An 18618-nucleotide genomic window follows, 5' to 3' on the forward strand; every position below is an offset into this window, starting at 1 on the left:
TAGCTAAAATACATTATTTGACCTTTTTGATTTGAGACAATTATGACAACTTTCAAGTTTTTTAGGTAACATATGCCTTTTTGAAGACCAATTTTCAAATAATGAGGGGTAAAGAATCATTAAGCACCTCATACAATGCTTTAAACAAAACTGATGATAATAAGGGACAGGCTAAGAGCATCTCTGTCGCTGTGGAACTGCCTAATAACAGAGTTGAAACATTTTAATTTCAAAATTTTATTTGTCTTTAATTTTTTATTATGTTCAGCATACTTCTTAAAATTTTGTTCAATCATCATAGGTGATCTGACTCTCATTTTTATGTATCTGTGCATATTGCTTTCATGACATGGTAATAAAAAGACAGAGACAAGGACAAGGGACAAGTTAGACATTGCTAATGAGGTAGTGAAAGGGCTCCTATACCTGATGGTACAGTTACAGTTGTTTGAGGAAGAGGCTAAACTTTCTGAATGGACATCAGATGTCTTGTGTGGATAAAAATTCCTAGAGAATAGAAAGATGATTCTCAAAAAAGAGGAGAAATTCTACTAACAGAATCTGGGCTAGTTTTTTTATTCAATGAAACAAGAATGAGCCATGGAGAATAAAATCTGCTAGATTTTTGTGAACTAACTGAATAAGCTTATTTTGAGTTATCTATAGGTATTTGCAAAAAAAAAAAAACCAAGGAGGATGAGGGCTTTGAATTCAAAAAGTCAGTTTGTGTACACAATAAATGTTGATCAGTGTGATGATACAACCAAATTGACTGTAAAACACACAACTCTATCTCCTGGGAATACACAAAGAGTGTTGGCAGGAGTCAACAATTCCAGAAAAAATCAGAAGTCACAAGGAGCACATGTAGCAATCAAAGTGTTACCTGAATTTCCTAAATGGTTTTCTGATCATGGATTTTATGATAAAGTAGATATTCCCAAATGAAGTCCAATATTTAAATTAAGTAATACAATCCAAGAGATGTTAGTTAGGGTATGTTACTGTAAATTATTCCCACAAATATACAGAAACAGGGTGGGGGAAGGGAAGGAATCACTAAATCAGCTTAAATCAACTACAAATATAATTACTTTGCTTCAAATGTTCTTTTTTTTCCAGGTCAATTATTTTCCCTTTCTTCATTATGATAAAAGTGAAATACAGGTGGGTATGGTTAACATAAGTCAGGTGATGAGATATTGTTTTAGCTAATGTCACCCCTTATCTTGCTCTTTTTCAGTTTTTTTTCTCCCTTCTGTCTCAACACATGTTGTAGAGTTCATTTTTTAGCATCATGTCTAGTGAGAATCTGCTCAACCTTTGTCCTTTCATTTCTATGGCTATCAAATTTAAATCAAAAGGAACATTTATCTTCTTTAGATTCGTGGTTAAAAAAAAACATACAAGACAGTTGAAAGCCAAGTTCCTGCAGAGTTGAAGGAGGAATTATATTGAAGTTAATTATTTTCTGTTATTTAAAAAAGAAACAATCTGTGGGGCACCAGTGGTACAAGCCTGAAATCTTAGCAGTAGGCAGAGATATGCAGATCGTACATTAAAGCTAGCTCCCTGGAAAGGAAAATTCCATGAGGGTCTTACCTCCAATTAACTATGATATGCCAAAACTGGAGCTGTAGCTCGAGTGCTGTATCACTGGCCTTGATCAAAATGCTTAGAGCATTGCCCTGGCCTGAGTTCAAACCCTAGTATATGCACACACACAAAATCATTTTAAAAATGTGTAAATGAAAAAAAACACTGAAATGTAGGACTGATCCTATTTAAATGTGTCAAAAGTTTAGATTATGGAATTAGAAAGAAATTCAAAAAATGTGACATTACAGATGAGAGGACAAAAAAGTTATAAAGTTATAATATATTATATTTTAATGAATAGAAAATTTAAATGCACATCTATTCATTTTATATAAGAATTTCAAACAAATATACTAATAGGAACTGATATGTATAAAATGTGAACAGGAAAAAATGACTAAAACCTATGGCATATGTCAAAATGGTAAAGCTTTATTGGTTAAAATGTGTAATAATACAAAAATGACATAGGAGACATTTTAATACCAAACATAATGGAGAATGTCTGGAGAACTGTGGAGACTCCCTAAAGAGCAAAGAACGCAGCACTGCCAGTCTTTCCACGGTCCAGACCAAAACCCAACCTCTCACAGTAATTCATCCTGGAACCTGCTTGTCAAAGTAGCCCCATCTGAAGGATCTCAGATGATTGTGATTGTTATCACGTAAATCAGAAAAGGCTCTGACAAGATCTGAGCCCAAAATTTGGACCCATAGACAGTAAGAAAAAGATGATGGTTGCTCAGATGCTGGTAGCTCACACTTAAAATCCAGATAATTTGAGGGACAGGGTTTGAAGACATCAGGGAAAATCTATGCAATGCTTATCACCAATTCATCAGCAAAAAGGCAAATGTGAAAGAATGGCTAAATTGATAGAGTGCCAAACTTCCAATCTCAAATGAAAAAACTGCAACAGAGTCTAGGCTCTCACTTCAAGCCCTAGCACTAGCACCAAATGCTAGCTGTTTAAACTAGCTGTTTAAAGCTATTGAAAGACTTTTTTTCCTTCTAGTGAAAGTGATAGAAAAGTTTACTAGGAACACAATACACTGCCAATAGGCTGAAAGTGGTCATCTGTAGGATGAGAATGACATTAATTTTTACCCAGACATGAGTATGGGTGGTGGTGTTTCGTTGTTGTTGTTGTTGTTGTTGTTGTTGTTGTTGTTGTTGTTGGAGTCCTGGGGCTTGAACTGAGAACCTGGTATTGAGCTGGTCTAAAGCCTACTACTCTACCACTTGAGTCACAGTTCTTCATATGAGTTTGGAATTCAAACTTCAGATCTCAGCCTCCTGAATAGCTAGGATTATAGACACAAGCAATAATACCCACCTGACACAAGTTTTGTTTTGTTTGTTGGTTTGTTTTGTGAGTCACGGGGCTTGAACTTGGCCTGAGCTCTGTCCCTGAGCTCTTCAGCTCAAGGCTACCCAGGCACAAGTTTTATGAAAGTGTAAGGGGCTCAGAATGTAATACCCTCCCTAGGGCCAGCCATGAAACAGTCACTGCAAGAAGTGAGTGAGATGCACTGAATTACATTTGACTTGCAGGACATCTTTTACTGAGGTGATGGAGCATCACAGGATGCCATCATTCCATCCCAACATGGATCAGTGAATAGTTCCTGGAACAACAGATCTTTAATTTATTACCTACAACAGTGAAAGGAAGCAATTAGTGTACCAACCACACACAAAAGTGAAAGAAATAGTGATATAATTCAAGATTTTTAGCAAAATCCTTCCTTTGCATGTGGCAAAAATTGGAAGTCTAATTTACAAGAAATACCCTCAAGAGTCAGAGTGCCAGAGATCTACAATTCTGACTGTAAAATGTTTAAGAATACACTTTATAGGAAGACTAGGAAGGTTCCAAACTTCTGGCAACATCGAATCCCCTGATTCTAGAGAGAAAAGTATCACAGTAGAATAGAGTCTGCACTGTATTTCAATTCAAGTCAATGGGTGGGATGTTGTGTTATAACATATAAGTGAAGCTAGAAGTCTTATAGCAACAGTCAGCATGACAGTGATATACTTTGCAAAATGATAGCAGAATATAGGAAGGGTAACCTGAAGGTTTATACTTTGGACACTAGTGTGAGGCATTCTGTCATTGGCAAGATGCTAGAGCCACTTCAGCCTCAAAGTAGCAATTGGTAGTCATGACCCCTAAGTTCTGCATTAGCGTAACACAGAATATTCCTTGTCTATTTTACAAATATTTCATGAATATCAGTGGTAGTCCACTGATATTTAATGGTATGACACATTAAAAAGCAATCCTTAATCTCCCCCAGAAAAAGCACAATTCAGGAAACCCAAACGTTTAAGTTTGAATGATTTGTGAGAGATTTTAGATTGTAATAATTAACCTGAAGATATGAACTAACATGAGGAGAGAGTTTTCAAAGCAGAACTAAAAATGTATTCATACAAACTTTGTGTTTATATATATATATATATATGAGTGAATTATATGATCAAAAGCTTATCCCAAAGTTATTTAATGTAGTTATCAGAGCACATAGTAATTCCTTTATAAAGAAGCAGCTAAGTAAATTTGATGGCAATCTGTGACACTATGTGTTATTTAAATTAAGCCATGGAAAGAAAACTTGTACATACTGAATAAAAAATTACAAATGGCAATTTTATGCTGATTTCAACTGCATGGCAAATACCCAAGTTAAACAGTGCACTAATTATAAGCACATCGTATTTTCTCTATAAAAACTTTTAGAAGGAATAAGATACTTTTTAAATGTTATAAGCTTGTATAGTATTTTTTATTTGCATTATATTGTCGGGGTGATGTATGGAGGGGTTACAATTGCATTCATCAGGTAGTGGGTACAATGCTTCTTGAACATTGCTACTCCTTCCTTTGTTTTTAATCCCACTTTCCTTTTTGTATAATTTTTAAATTTCTTTATACAAATCATATATTTAATGCCTGATATGCCAGAATTGCCTTTATGCATAGATACAGAGAAGTGGTGTGCTTTTGTTGATTCAGATGTGTATATAATGTAGCTGGTGAATAGCTCCTATGATCAAATTTCAGGAGTCTAAGTTCCCTTTTAAGTCATTATTCAACATCATTCTAGCATGTCCAAATCAATGGCATATGTATCGTATGATATGTGAAAGAAAACTGCAGATCACTGTTCATGGTGCCTCATGCCTGTAATCCTAGCTACTCAGGAGGCTGAGGTCTGAGGATCAAGGTTCAAAGGCAGCCTGGGTACAAAGAAGGACCTGAGACTCCTATTTCCAATTAACCTATAGAAAACTGGAAGTGAGGTTTGGCTCAAAGGTAGGATGGTAGCTTTGAGGAGAAGAGCTCAGGGACAACACCCAGGCAGAGGTCAAGCATCATGAACCCTCTCCAAAAATAAAAGAAAAAGAAAAAGGAAAAATAAACTGCAGATCATCACATAAATTTCTAGTCAATTGTGAGAGGAACACATAGATCTTGTTTTAGCAATGATTTAGCTTTTTTTAAGAAAGAAGAAAATTTTAATAATTCCACAAGATTTTCAGATTTTGTGTTAGAGGTTTTATTCACTTACAGTAAACACTGTACCATTCAGTATTATCCAGGAAAGCATATTAATCATGTATCAAGTGTGACATTTTGACCAACACAGCCATCAAGAGTTGGTCTATAAATGCCAGGAAGTGTCAGAGTTAAATGCTTTATTTTTGACAAGCTAGAATTGCATTTATTCTCTTACTGCTGATGCATCCTATGAATTTCCCAAATTCACTTACTGTACACATATAAGAAACATTACATCATAAAAATAAGAAAATATGAAAGTTTAGGTAATAGTATACATATATAGAAGCATTAGATACAATTATATTATAAATAAATTATATGTACAAACACCATACACATGCACACAGACATATATATAAGTACATGTATGTGTTTTTATTGGCTGAGATAGGGTCTCACAAAATTTTTGTCTAAACTTGCTTTGAATTATAACCTTCCAGCTCTCAGCCTCTGGGAATATCTAGGGTTGTAGATGTGCCTGGCTTTATAAATTTAGTAGTGAATTGTCATTGGACGAAGCACATTTTAAAAAAAAGATGTTTTCGTGGGAGCAGTTTCCAAGAAAGACCTTTTGGAAACTATGCCTAAAACAGATTGAATTCTTATGGTGATCTCTTAGCAAGTCTTTCAAAATGGAAAATAATATTTTCCTTCTTGGAAGCAGGTCTGCCTAATGTGTCACAACATTACCAGTAGATGCTTAGACCTGGTATAGAGTTATCCTTCAATAATTCTACACATCAACATTTCAGCCAAAATCTCTTCACAAATCATTAATAAAAATCCCCAAATCGGGCCAGGAATTTAGCCTAGTGGTAGAGTTCTTGCCTAGTATGCACGAAGACCCAGGTTCGATTCCTCAGTACCACATACATAGCAAAAAGCCAGAAGTGGTGCTGTGGCTCAAGTGATAGAGCCCTAGCCCTGAGAAAATCCAGGGACCGTGCTCAGGCCCTAAGCCCAAGACCAGGACTGGCCAAAAAAAGAAAGAAAGAAAGAAAAAAAAATCCCCAAATCATACAAAAAAATTACAGGAGGCCTGGCTTAAATGAGTTTATCCTTATGTAAATTTGACTTTTGTTTTACTCCATAATTCAGATATGCCTTACCTTTAGAGATAGTGAATATGTCAACTAAATATGTCATAATGAAACCATAGTGTAAAGTTATGTCCTCTGAGCTTGAATGCTGTTTGTCAGTAATTTTAAGTATTAACAGATATAAATATATGAATGTGAAAATAATATGAATTAGTAGATGGTAATATTTTTATCAATCCAAATATCTTTAAATTAGTTTTAAATGGTTGTGAAGTAAAATTCTGAAATTAAGGAAATCACTCAAGTATGTTACGACAAATATCCTGGTGTATTTTTTCTGAATGTCATGGAAGCCTTAACTTCTAAGGAGCATAACAATAATCTTAATGTAAAATTAAAACCCTTCTATTAATTTCAATAAAAAATATATGAAAAAAGCTCTTACATACTATTAATCAAGAGTGTTAAACATGTCATTTGAAATATGATGTAAAAATCAATGTTAATAAATTCTTTAAATTAAAAAACAACAACAAAAAACCCTCTGCGAATGTATTAAAACCTCAGTAATATGCAAGCATTTGTACATGACTAACTTACAAAGTCAATTTCACCTACAAAGCCCTCTGGGAAACAAGAAGTACCAAAGTTGGTCTTGGAGCAAGATCATGAATATTTGTGAATATGGTACATAATTCTTCTGATGAAATTTGTACAAAACTCTAGGCTTTCCAAACCACTCACTAATATAGATCAAATGTAGTAATCCCCTTGAGAACTCTGCAAATTAATGAGGATAGGACTCCAAGGTTATAATGAGTGTTTTCCAGACTTCTTCATGATAGGGTAGTCATGGTTACAACTGATCATGACCATACTTTCAAGCCATATAAAATCCAGACATTGACTGCTTTCTCAGACAATTCTGAATCTCTCATGACAATGAAGAAAACAGTACATAGTGTACCACCAGTCACTAAATACAGATCTTTTCTACACATGTTTGTCAGATTAACATAGATGCAGTATAGCTGTCAGTAAAATTTCTTACCCTTCTTGTAGCTAAGACCTGCTGAGTCTCATGTTAATTAATGGCCCATAGTCACAGCTTCTCAAATGTACACATACATTTTCCTCACACCTCTTCTTCTTTTGTTGGATGGCAGACTGCGGGAATGACCTAGTGTCTCCACAAATAGTTTAGTAAGGAAGAGGGCTGCAGTGCTGTCTGGATTGGGTGGCTACACAAAGAATGGATGCATTAGACTAACAAACACATTGCAGCTCATAACTTCCCCAAGAGCTAAATGGGCCCTTTATTTTTCAAGACAAAAAGAAGCTCAGGCTCTGCAGCTGCTCCATAAAATATAGTTTAAAAAAATCACACCAGAAATTGAATAGAAAAGGATATGCAATAGAACGATTCATTGACAGTCCATTTGGGGATGTGCTATGCTGTTTCAGTGAATAATAAATAAGTAAAAGACACTAATCTACTCCTTCAAATTATTTTTAAGTAAAATAAGAAAAATAACTTTCGACAAAAATTCTTAATCACAATATACCTATGTGTCTGATGATAATCAAAATGCTTGCAATACTAACATATTGCGTGCCAATTTTAGAGATTTCCTAAGGTCTGAATAAAACAAAATAAACTCCTAATGTTTAAAGAACTTTGAAAAATACATCTGTGGAAATTCAATTTGCTTGCCAGAATATCATTCTTAAGGAAGTAAATACTTTCTAAATGAATAGCTGAAAGATAATATTTCTACAAAAGTATCAGTAAAGTAGGGAAATTTTTGACATGGATTGCTATCTTGAGTTTATTTTCTTATAAATAATGTATTAAACTTTTATTTTAGAGTAAATAAATAAACATTTACAACTACTAATAGAGTTCATTGTGAGTATATATATATATATATATATATATATATATATATATATATACAGATATTTCTTTTTGTTTTGTCAGTCCTGGAGTTTGAACTCAGGGTCTCGGCACTGTCCTTGGGTGTTCTCAAGGCTAGCACTCCACCACTTGAGCCACAGCACCACTTCAAGCTTTTTCTGTGCATATAGTATTGAGAAATCATACCCAGAGTGCTGTGAATGCTAGAAAAGCATTTTACCACTTTGCCAGCCCTACAGAATTGATTTTACATACAGAATTAACATTTGAATTCTAAATTTTGAAAACAGTAATATCATCTTCACAAATCACCTATATTTAATTCAAAGCCTTGTAACTTCCAAAACATTTATAAAACTTTATAAATCAAATTTTGCCAATGTCTCCTTGAACTAAGAAATAAGTTTATATAAGTTTATAAGAAATAAGTTTAAACAATGGATTTCTATGCTGCTATCAGAAAGAACAACATTGCCCCATTTGTAAAGAAATGGAAAGACTTAGAAAAAAATCATATTAAGTGAAGTAAGCCAGACTCAAGGAACATAGGCTCAATGGTTTCCCTCATTTGAAACATTGGGCTCTCCTAGCAGAGATTTACAATAGAACAAAACCTAGATACATAAGACCATATAGTATGATGCTAAATAAAAGGACCTCCAGGTTATAGAAACAAAAGTCATACAATGAGTGATTGTTGTCCTTAATGTACTATGTTATCTATCATCTCTTTTGCTGTCCCTTGGTTATCTCATATTGTTACAGTATTTCACCTTGTTATCTGATATATTGTACATATGCGTATTTGGTTATTTGAAATCAGATACAGAAGGGGGGAAAACAAGATGAGGGGCAGGGGTGGGGGGAGGGAAATGGGGACCTAGACATAAGCATGGGTATCAATGTTTGTGAAGTAATGCACTTTCTATCTGGTGAATATAATGTAACCCTTCTATTAATTACAATAAAAATACATAAAAAAAGAAATGAAATAAATTTAAACAAAGAGACTATATCGATAAGCTGTTATTAATTTCACTAGAAAATAAAGAACTTCACATATACATATTTTCAGAATTCTGGTAATTAAGGAGAAACAGATTATGTGGGTGAAATTATTCTTATATATATACCTTAGACAAAAGTAACCAAGTGACAAAGGAGTTATTTATACATGAATTTCAAACATTGCTCCTTTGTCATTTGCATTTTATACTTGTCTCTAAGCAATACAGAATAATTATCTGTTAGTTTTTATAGTCCATATCAGACTTCATAACACCACAAAATAATAATGAATAGTGATATAATGTATCCAGAAAATTATATGAAATCACAGAAATTCTTTAATCCGCAACTTTTCCCTCATGAAGAGTTGAAAATGATCAAGGTTCAAGCTGATAGGTTTAAATAAAACCCCTTTGTATGACTACTTAAAAAATAATACCTATGGGGCCGGGAGTTTGGACTAGTGGTTAAAGTGCTTGCCTAGCATGCACAAAGACCTGGGTTTGATTCCTTGGTAACACATACATACAAAAAAAGCCAGAAGTGGTGCTGAGGCTCAAGTGGTAGAGCTCTAGCCTTGAGAAAGTCCAAGGACAGTGCTCAGGCCCTGAGCTCAAGCCCAGGACTGGCATAAAAACAAACAAACAAACAAACAAAAAAACCCTTTATTTTTCTCTCTAAAATCAAGTACTTAGCTGACTCATGCCCATTATCACAGCTGTGAAGGAGGTTGACATCTGAGGATCTTGTTTGACACCAGCCCAGACAGACAAATCCAAGAGATTCTCAAATCTAATCAAGTCGGAAAAAAAAAGCTAAAGGTACAATTATGGCTCTTGTCATAGGCAATCAGCCTTAAAACAAAAAGTTCAATGGGGAAAGGAAACTTTGAGTACAAATCCCAGTACAGAAAAACACACACACACACACACACACATACACACACACACACACACACACACACACACACACACACACAGCATATACACCTGAAAATACACAAAATAACAATAAAAACCTACCTAAATGTGATGAAAATAAAATAAATAAAAAATAATAGCAATACCTAAAGGTGGTATACTAATTTCCCTCCAGTTACATTAATTGAAATATTTAAAACTGTGACACAGATGTTTACATAATCATTGCATATGCCAGAGAACATTAACTACATTGTTTAAATGCAATTAAAAGAATTATGGAATTTGAGGATTCTCTTTATTTTAATAATGTCTCTAAAATATATTTGCACTTTCAAAAATTTAATATGCCATCAAAATAAAAACCCCATTTGAATCCTTGTAGTAAATTCAAAACTTCACCTTAGTTCTTGCAGTGAAATCTACACAACTATATCAAGTATATATTTTCACTCTCTTCCTCCTTCTCTTCCTCCTGCTCCTCCTTCTTTTCCTTCTCCTTTTTTGTTCATATCTATATATTCTTCATTTAACTTAACCATTTGATGATATCATTGTTGCTTTTTCACTGCTAAACAGAAAATCTAACTTAGAGTTAAAACTGGTACCAAAAGTAGATTTTTAGATACTGTCCATTTTAACATAACCAAATTTCTTTATTGTCAAAATCAGTTGCATAGTACTGGATATATGGAAACTTCAGAAAAATGGAAGTAAAATTTACAGTAAAATAATTGAGCTAAGAATGAAACTGTTGGGGCCAGGAGTTTGGCCTGCTGGTAGAGTGCTTTCCTAGCATTCATGAAGGCCCGGGTTCGGTTCCTTGGTACCACATATATAGAAAAGCCAGAACTGGTGCTGTGGCTCCGGTAGTAGAGGGCTAACCTTGAAGAAAGCCCAAGGACAGTGCTCAGGCCCTGAGTTCAAGCCCCAGTACTGGAAAAAAAGAAGGAAAATGTTTTTGTCTATTTGATTGCATTGAAAGTGAGAGACACAAAAGATGGCAGAAACTGCATGATTTTAAAAATGTATACTGAATTCTAATTTATGCCATAGAATGTTATGTCACCTAAAATATTTTATTGTTATTGTAGAGATGATATATAGAAGTCAGGTAATGCATATAATTCTTTTTAATCATGTCTCCCCTTTCTAGTTCTTTCCCAGTTTTCCTCTCCCATCACCATCTGCAAGATGTACAGTAAATTTTACATAGAGTATCCAGTGAGTAGCATGATCTGTTGTATTTATTGAACCTTTGAATTATCTTTTCTATGCCCTCCTTACTCTCTCAAGAAACAAATAACAAACAAGTAAACAAGATAAGTGGAGATGGAACAAAAACAGCAACAACAGCAACTCAAAAAGTCTCTTCTTTTTAGGGGGGGTTCATTTTATAAATTGGTGTTTTATATCACCATATGCATATAGCTATTGAGACTATTCATATCCTCCTTTGGTTTCAATATGGGAATGTCTAGAGACCTACATAGTTTATCATGTATCTATATATGTGTGTACATGTGCATATATGTAGACAAGTATATACATATATGTATATGTAAATATACATATGTATATATGTGTATATTTCTTGAAACATTCAATGTGAGTTATTTTTGTTGTAGCTTTTTGCCAAAGCTGGATTTGAACCCAGGGCCTTGGCACTGTCCTTGGGCTTTCTCAAGACTAGGGCTCTACCACTTGATCCACAGTACCCCTTCCAGCTTTTTCTATGTGGTATTGAGAAATCAAGCCCAGGGCTTTGGGCATGCTAGGCAAGCTCTCAACCATGAGGCCACACTCCTGGCCCCACTAGTATCTTTCTTACTTTTCTTTTTCTTTCTTTCTTTCTTTCTTTCTTTCTTTCTTTCTTTCTTTCTTTCTTTCTTTCTTTCTTCCTTCCTTCCTTCCTTCCTTCCTTCCTCCTTCCTTCCTTCCTTCCTTCCTTCCTTTCTTTCTTTCTTTCTTTCTTTCTTTCTTTCTTTCTTTCTTTCTTGCTTGCTTGCTTGCTTGCTTGCTTGCTTGCTTGCTTGCTTGCTTTCTTTCTTCTTATTTTTGTAGGCCATGGGCCTTAAACTCTGTGCCTTGACACTGTTCCTGAGCTCTTCAATTCAAGCCTAGCACTCTACCACTTGAGCCACAGGCACCACTTTAATTTGAAGATTACTGTTTCTAAAAAAATAAAAGAGAGACTGAGAAAAACATAAAGAAGTAAAAAAAAGAAAGAAAGAAAGCATAAATAAGAAAGGTTTTCTGTTCATTGTTCAGAGATCACGGCTGTTATGTACCACAGTTCTATAGGATTGGCCCAAGGTAAGCCATGCTAGGGGAAATTTCTTACTTCAGAGTATAAGTTGATTCTGGTTTCTACTGGTGTTATACATCTTTTCTCCTCAGACAGCCCAGGTTGAGGGATATAATAGTTTTAGCCAACTTTCCTATATGAGGATCTATCCTGGTGTGGTTTTCTCTGGTGCTTCCCTGGCAGTGTGCTACTCTAAGGGGTATTGCTGTCCACCAGTAGGAGATTTGGGGAGAGTTGGGAATTGTAGTTTGTTGGTGCAGGGGTGGTGTTTTTGCCCAGTGGTCTTTCTCAGGTAGGGTTCCTATAGTTAGTTAAGAGCTGGCCAGAAGTATCCTTGTGAGGTGTCTCTTTATGGGATGTGTTGTATCGAAATCATCTTCCTGTTCTTTTTCATTCCAGCATGGCTCTAGAAAATTGTTCCTCACACCATGCTGGGGGACCCCCAGCCTGGAGCACACACTCAACAGGGGTTACTTCACTTTATTTTCACAAATTTCTGTCCTTGCTCTCTCTGTGTGCAATTCCTTATTTGTTAGAATGTGTCTTTGTTTGTAACTTGATTGGTGCAAATCAGTTGGTTTGATAGTTGCTGCCTTTTGTTCTCCTCCTCTTCCTCCTCCTCCTCCTCTTCTTCCTCCTTCTCTTCCTCCTCCTTTACATTCTCCTTTGCCTTTGCCTTCTTGCTTTCATGTTCTTCTTCCCTTCTCATATTAAATTTAGATTAAAATCTTGCAAATAATAGTCCCCTTTTTATTAATATATTTTTATTATCAAGGTGATGTACAGGTGAGTTACAGTTACATTTATAAGGTAATGAGTACATTTCTTGTGGAACATTGTTGTCCCCGCCCTCATTTTCTTCCACTTTCTCTCACTTCTCCCATCCTCCCACTGACTAAATAGTAATGTTTATTTCCAACATACTGTATTGAGCGTATCACTGTTGCATTGGTTCACAGTTTTTCCATTGCCTCATCATTTTGTTATTCCCCTTCCTTTCCCCAATCCCGATTAATATATATACAAGATGCAGGGTAGCAAAATCAAATACAGTGATAGCAGGGGTTAAAACAAAAGGGGACAAAGAAAGAAAAAAAAGAAATAGCTTCACATAGTACAATAAAACGATAAAGACAAACCTCTTATTTTTGAAAGAAAACCTCTTGTTTCTTTTTTTGCTTATTAATCATGTTCTTTCTTCATATATATTTATTGTAATTAATAGAAGGCTTGCATTATATTCACCAATAGAAGGTGCATTACTTCACAAACAATGATACCATTTCTCATGTCTTGGTCCCCATTTCCCTTCCCCATCCCCATATCTTGTTTTCCCCCACTTCCCTATCTGATTTCAAATAGCCATATATGAATATACACAATATATCAGATAATGAGGTAAAATACTGTAACAATATGATATAACCAAGGAACAGCAAAAGAGATGAGAGATAACACAGTACATAAAGGACAACAATAACTCATTATACAGGTTTTATTTCTATATCCTGGAGTTCTTTTCATTTAGTGCCATACTATATAGCCTACAGAGTGGGAGAAGATCTTCACTAACCATCCAACAAAGGCCTCATATCTAAAATATATCAACAACTCAAAAAATTGACTCACTCCAAAAGTAATCTCCAAGGAAATCATCCCATTAAAAGATGGGCCAAAGACTTAAAGAGAGTCTTCTCTAAAGAAAAAATAAGAATGGCCTAGAGACACATGAAGAAATGCTCTACATCTCTGGCCATAAAAGAAATGTAAATCAAAACAACTCTAAGATTCCATCTCACTCCAGTTAGAATGGCCAGGATCAAGAAATCTAATAACAACAGATGCTGGAGGGGATGTGGCCAGGAGGGATCACTACTACACTGTTGGTGGGAGTGTAAACTCGTACAAACACTATGGAAAGCAGTATGACAGTTCCTCAAAAGACTAAACATAGAGCTCCCCTATGATCCAGTAATTCCACTACTTGGCATTTACCCAATTGTCCAGAAACAAGGACATACTAGAACCACTAGCACAACAATGTTCATTGCAGCACTATTTACCATAGCAAAGATAATGGAACCAACCCAGATGCCCCTCAGTTGATGAGTGGATCTACAAGATGTGGTATTTATACATAATGGAATTCTATGCTGTTGTCAGAAAGAATGACATCGCCCCATTTGTAAGGAAATGGAAACACTTAGGCCTCCCCACCTTTTCTTTAAGAATTTTCTTTTTCTTTAAAGACAGCTCTATTTCCCCTATCCAAAGAATCTTCCTTCAGAGAGTAAACTATGTTGGAGTAGCTTTGAAAATGTAAGATTATGTTTTCAATTGAACTGTTTACAATTTTTTTCACATACATATTATTTCACATGTTGCTTCACTAAAAATTTTATTTGGCATGTACAGCCTAATTAACAATTATGAACTGTTATGAAACATCATTTTTCTAATTATTTGTGTTATTTTAGTTTTTATTGAAACACAGCCTGGCAACGTATTTCAGCCTGGCCTCAGACTTGCAGGCCTTCTCCTTTAACATCCAAATGTTGGCATTACAGGCATGAACCAACATATCTGACCTATCGATATCAGTTTTTGTATGTATTTATTATAGTTTACATTCTTCTAACAGTCATTTTTGGAATGTCCTACACTGGTTTGGGGAAGGTTTCTATGAAACTTACCATTCTATGGAAAAAAATGTCTATTCCAGTTTAATAACAAATGCATATAAAATCTGAAAAAATACTATATGTTATTTTTTAATTTTCTGATTTCTCTTGGACTGCAACCATATAGAGGGCAAAATTTGTGTTTTACTTATTTGACATTCCCCAACATGAAGAACAGTCTCTTGTACATGGTATATTTCCAGTATTTAATGTTCACTAAAGATTTTACCTGCAAGCATTGAAACTGTATATGAATTTTTGATCAATGATACTCTCCTTATTATTCACCTTTGCTAATTTTGTGTTTTAGTAAGTTTCATAGGTGTTAATTCTAATACTTTAGGCACTGCTCTAAATACATTATATATTTAAATGAGTATATGTCTTACAGGAAGTAATTATTTTTGGCTATCACTATTCCAATTTTATGCATATAGAAACAGAGTCAACAAAAAGGTGATGATTTTCCAAAATTCTTGTAGTTGGAAACAAACTAACTGAAAGTCTGGCACCCTAGATACAGTATGCTATATCTTCTCCTCTTTTGATGTTGTCTACCTCAAAAGCAGTGTCACTGGTACTCAGTTTTCCTGGCAAATACTAGCAGCAGCAGGTTTCTCAATACTTATGCCAAAAATGTCATGTGGCATATGTAAGCCTAGGTGATCATTTCCTCCTTATATTCTATCTCAATTGTTTCTTTAGCTTTTGTTAGCAGATTTCATTGTTTCACAGTTTTTAATATATTTTTCTTTAATTTTGTCTCTTGAAAAAAGCATTATGCAACAAGTTATTCTCTATTAATATGTTTGGACAGGTAGCTGATACATTAAATATTATAGTGTTTAGAACTTAAATTTTAATGAATTGAATTTATTTATAACTTACAAAATCAGTATATTGGATTTACCTTTGAGTTTTTGTATTTTATTCCAATATTGAGTTTTTAAATGCTGTTCCATATTTATTCTTTTTCATCACTACATCATGACTTTTTAAAGCTGAAAATAATTTTGAGGCCCTAAGAATCTATGGATCTAAGTCTTGGAGTTGGACAGTGGGCCCTAGTAAGCATTGGGTTAAAAAGCTCACCATTTTCCTTCGTTTATTGCAATATAATAATCCCAGTGTGATTATTAAACAGTTCAAAATTTGGAGCTATAAAAACCTTAAGCATGAAAATAGGATTGCAGTAAAATAAGGCCTTCTCTTTAGATATGTAATAATATTTAAATGAACAATTTTAGGTTAGTGATAACACAACAAATTTAGGAACTAGGAAAGCACTGTATGTGCTGTAGAACAATGGTTTTAATAGTCTCACAATCTAATGTTGCCATGGAACCCATTAGGCCATGGAGGAAAACTTAAAGTGATAGGGGGTAAGGAATTTTTTTTCTTTTCTTTCCAATGGCCATTTGATTATTTATGATGTCACTCATTTGCCACACAATGTTATCAATATAGTCAGGAAGCACCAGAAAATCAATAAACAAGATAGGTGAGGCATACATCCCATCATGTGTCAATGAATTCATGGCCCTTATATAGCCCATGAACTTGATTTTCATCATATTTTAATTGCTATAAAAATTAGAAGTAAGGTTTAAATGATAAATTATTATTTATTATTTTCTTAGATCGTTCCTCTTCTCTCACTGATACAATACAAATCTTCCTTTGATTCCTAAAAAAGTTCAACATATATGGTATTTCTTTTGTTACAGGTTTATCGTCAAGGTGATGTACAGAGAAGTTACATTTACATATATAAGTTAATAAGTAAATTTCTTGTCAAACATTGTTAACCTTTCCCCTATTTTCCTTCCACTTTCTGTAACTCCCCCAATAGGAACTACTCCCTTTCCATGTTGTAAAGTTCCTTTCCACAATACTGTCTTGTAAGTATTGCTGTTTTAAATGGACACTATAATTGTAATCGGATTTAAGTACTGAGAGCAAGATAGCAAGATTCTACTTGAAATCCATATGATTCTAGTCAAGTAAAATTATTGCGCATTAAAGGTTAGAATAGGTAAAATATATTAAACTGACTACCAAAAATCTTTTTATTTTCACATAGGAATGCCATGTAAGTCCTTTTTTTGTCTTGGGGCTTGAACAGTGCCTGGGCACTGTCCCTCACCTCTTCAGCTCAAGACTACTACCCTACCCCTGGGTCTGGGTGCTGTCCCTGAGCTCTTCAGCTCAAAACTACAGCCCTACCCTTGAGCCACACAGCCCCACTTGTTTTCTAGAGTTTAATTGGAGATAAGTCTCAGGTCTTTTTGTGCCCCAGCTGGCATTGAACCTTGATCCTCAGACCTCAGCCTCCTGAGTATCTAGGATTACAGGCCCTAACCACTGTGCCTGGCTTGTTTGGCATATGTTGCTGAGAGTATTTTTGTGATAACATGTGAATCTGCTAGACTAAGTAAATTTCTGCCCCTAATCTACCAATGGCTTAATACAATTTGAGTATATTTCACCAAATCAAATGATTTCTCAAATACTTGTCCCATTTTATAATCAGGATATTTTTAATGATGGAGTTCTTTATAATGTTTTATATTAATGTATATTAATTAGATAGTATAAAATATTTTATTTAGTGGTCCATGATATTTTGTTATTTATTTCTCTCCAATTCCTAACTAAATAGCAAGGATATTTGCCACTGTACCATAAGTTTGTAAATACATTCATTCCTGGGGGAAAAATAACTATCTTCCATCTAACACTATAAGCTACACTGAAGCAGTAGAACAGCACTATCCATTTATAGCTTATACCAATATACTGACTTGTCTTGACAATGATGCAAACAAAACATATTTCCTCCTTAACTGGTCATAAGTAACCACTCTTAGAGTCTTCGAAGTGAGTTGTAAAGAGCATATTCTTGGCCTACCTGGGTTTTTTCATATATTTTTATTGTAATTAATAGAAGTGTTACATTATATTCGCCAGAGAGAAGGTGCATTAATTCCCATACATTGATACCCTTTCTCATGTCTTGCTCCCCATTTCCCTCCCCGCCACTTCCACCCTGCATCTTGTTTTCCCCCTTCCCTATCCAATTTCAAATAACCAAATACAAATATATCCAATATATCAGATAACAAAGTGAGATACTGTAACAATATGAGATAACCAAGAGACAGCAAAAGAAATGAGAGATAACACAGTACATTAAGGAAAACAATCACTCGTTATATGGCTTTTGTATCTATATCCTAAAAGACTTTTCATTTAGTGTCATACTGTATGGCCTTATGTATCAAGGTTTAGCTCTATTGCAAATCTCTGCTATGAGAGTCCAAGGTTTCTACTGATTATGACAAATGAGGGAAACCATTGAGCCTATGTTGCTTTGAGTCTGGCTTACTTCACTTAATATGATTTTTTCTAAGTCTGTCTGTTTCCTAACAAATGGGTCGATGTGTTTTTTTCTGACAGCAGCATAGAATTCCATTGTGTATAAATACCACATCTTGTTGATCCACTCATCAGGGGGACATCTAGGTTGGTTCCATATTTTTGCTATGGTAAATAGTGCTGCAATGAACGTCA

Source organism: Megascapheus bottae, chromosome 8, assembly GCF_031878675.1.
Source record: "Megascapheus bottae isolate mThoBot1 chromosome 8, mThoBot2.hap1, whole genome shotgun sequence".
Lineage (NCBI taxonomy): Eukaryota > Metazoa > Chordata > Mammalia > Rodentia > Geomyidae > Megascapheus > Megascapheus bottae.